The sequence below is a fragment of the Humulus lupulus genome, chromosome 1 (genome assembly GCF_963169125.1).
Source record: "Humulus lupulus chromosome 1, drHumLupu1.1, whole genome shotgun sequence".
NCBI lineage: Eukaryota > Viridiplantae > Streptophyta > Magnoliopsida > Rosales > Cannabaceae > Humulus > Humulus lupulus.
The window spans coordinates 259,562,359-259,565,451 of record NC_084793.1 but is presented as its reverse complement, the minus strand read 5'-3'; the positions used below and the strand labels follow the sequence as shown (position 1 = coordinate 259,565,451).

Sequence of the window (3,093 nt, the reverse complement as noted above, 5' to 3'; positions counted from 1 at the left end):
CTATCTCAAGCAGCTTACATAGATAAAGTGCTTAAACAATTCTCAATGACAAATTCCAAGAAAGGACGTTTACCGTCCCACCATGGAATTCATCTTTCAAAGAAGCAGTCTCCCCAGACTCCTGAAGAGGAAGATTGATAAATGAGTTTTAGGCTCGTTTATGGTCTAGTTTTTAGGAAGGTTTTCATTAGTTTAGGGTTATTTTATCACAAATTTATGCTTGTTTGTTCATGTTTCAAGTTTTTGATGTTAAGAAGGTAAAAACAGATTAATGAGGTAAAAGTGGGAGAAAATGGAGCAATTTTGGAGAAAATTGAGTCATTTTGGAAGCAAGGAGTTCGAGTTAAGTCATTGTGAATAGCGCCCCAGCGCTAGCATAGTAGCGTTACAACACTCATTTGTTGTTATGAAGGCTTGTGTTTCTGTAAGTAGCGCTACAACGCTAGTTGATATTTATTTGGAGTCTGATTGTAGCACTACAGCGCTACAAAATTAGCGCTACAGCACTAGTACATGAATTTTTTATGGAAGTTGGCTCTGTTATCAGTGCTACAGCGCTCAAAACCTAGCTACAGCGCTATCGACGCGATTTTGAAATTTTAACTCATTTTTAGAAGGACAAAACAGTATTTTCACTTGTGGGCATTGGGAATCTATTTAAGTGGCATTATTCTGCGAATTTGGGGAGGCTGAGGAGTTTCATAAACCCTAGATTTAGAAAAGACTGCTGTGATTATTGTATTTAGATTTCTTTTTCTGGTTTATTACTTTCTAGATTTCTTCTTCATCTTAATTCTTTAGGTTATTTTCTATGAATAATTATATGAATGTTATTGTTATTATGTCTGATATGAACTAAACAAATTTTTATCTTGGGTTTAATGTAGTCATTTGGATTTCTATCTAATTGAATTATGATGTTCTTATGATTTTCTTCTTTATTCTAATCAATATAATGTGTGTTTGATGCTAGTAAATACCTGATCACTATTTGCTTGATTTAATGATTTTGATTCAAAATTCAAAAGATGAGAATTGAATATGCTATCATTATATAGACGTACCTGTATGGCTTGTGTAGTAATTAGGTTTCCATGCTTAATGTCTTCTATATGTTTAAGTTTATCACAGAGATGTAGAAAACCTGCATATAGGCTGAGATCTTATATCTTGAAAAATAATAGGAATCGATTTATGTTAACCTGCTATTAGAATAGAAAGAAAGAAATCTAGAATTGATTAATACAATTAGTAGAATGAAAAGTTGATGAAGTTAACACCCTAGGTCTCTTTCATAGTGATTTAAATCTTTTATTTAGTTTTTTTTTTTAAAAGTATTTTCAAATTTAAAATCAAATTCAAAAATCAAATTTTTAGTTGCCAAATAGAAATTTAAAGAGCAATTAGTGGTACTTGGAAGATAGTCTTCGAGGGAACGATACTCTACTTATCATATATTACTTGAATCGATTGTGTACACTTGCGCATATACATATTTTCATGAGCAAGTTGTTGGTGCCGTTGCTGGGGACTAAATTTCTAATATCATAGTTAATTGTTATTTGTTCTAATTTGGTATTTTTATATTTTTTATTTATTGTTACTATTTAATATTTATTTGGATCAAGGCTATATTGTGTTTCAGGAATTATTGGTATATGCGAGGAACTAGACAAAAGGAAATCACACCAATAGATCTTGAAATTGAGAAAACTTGTAGAAAGAATCGCAAGATAAAGAAGAGGTTGGACTTTACCATGGCTGAGAACACAAATAATGTTGTCAACAATAATGCAAATATGGGTAATGCAGCTAAAGCTTATCCACCATCAAGGAATTATGTACTCCCTACTATTACGGGGATACATTCAAGCATTCGTCCTCCAACTGTTGAGGCTAATAATTTTGAGATCAAACCCTCAATTATTCAGATGGTGCAAAACTGTGTACAATTTGGGGGGTTACCAAATGAGGATCCAAATCTACATATCACAAACTTTTTGGAGTTATGTGCGACATTTAAAATGAATGGGGTGAGTAATGACGTTGTACAATTAAGACTATTCCCATTTTCACTAAGGGACAGAGCTAAGAGTTGTTTGAATTCATTACAAGCCAATTGTATACTTACTTGGGAAGATTTGGCTCAGAAGTTTCTTGATAAATTTTTTCCTCCTACCAAGTCAGTCAGAATCTAAGGAGAGATTAACAACTTCCATCAACTGGATGGGGAGTCTTTGTATGATGCTTGGGAACGATTTAAGGAATTGCAAAGGAGATGCCCACATCATGGAATAGAGAAGTGGTTGTTAGTTCATACTTTTTACAATGGTTTGGGAGGAAATACAAGAACGATAATAGATTCAGCATCAGGAGGGGCGTTTATGAGAAAAAGTTCGAATGAAGCATACAAACTGTTGGAAGAGATGGCTATGAATAATTATAATTGGCCTATTGAGGGAGATAATAAGAAAGTGGCGGGAGTCGTAGAACATGATCCAATAGCGCTATTGACCGCTCAAGTAGCATCTCTAACCAAACAACTGTAGCAAACTAATCTCACCACACAAGCAATGCAAGTACAGAATGTCCTGAGTTATGAGATTTGTGGAGGACCTCATTCTTATGAACAATGCCTGAGCATAGCTAGTTGCTCAACTGATGTGAACAACATGCCCTTGGAACAAGCACAGGTTATAGGTAATTTTTCAAGACCTACACCCAACACTTACTCAAATTCCTATACACCTGCTGGAAAAATCATCCTAATCTATCTTGGAAAAATAATCAAGGGTTACAACCACAATATCCACAGTATCCACCTCAACAACCCCCTCATAAATCGACTTATGGACAGTATTATGATCCAAATCTACGCCCATCTCATCCACCACCACATCCTCCAACACAACCTGACGTACAACCTGACGTACTAAACCAGTTCATGACTAAAACCAGGGCATCCATCAAGAGTTTAGAGACACAAATAGGTCAATTGGCTAAAATGCTTGCTAGTAGACAGCAAGGGAATTTTCCTAGTTCCACAGAGGTAAATCTTAAAGAGCAATGTAATGCAATATCCTTGAGGAGTGG

The 3,093-nt window shown here is 34.8% G+C and overlaps 1 non-coding gene across 1 annotated transcript; it reads right to left on the bottom strand.

Moving 5' to 3' along the window:
* Positions 1-2,191: 2,191 nt before the first annotated feature.
* Positions 2,192-2,296, bottom strand: LOC133813604 (small nucleolar RNA R71). Its single transcript, XR_009884613.1, has one exon. It is a non-coding gene; the product is annotated as a small nucleolar RNA R71 (small nucleolar RNA).
* Between the last annotated feature and the right edge of the window lie 797 nt (positions 2,297-3,093).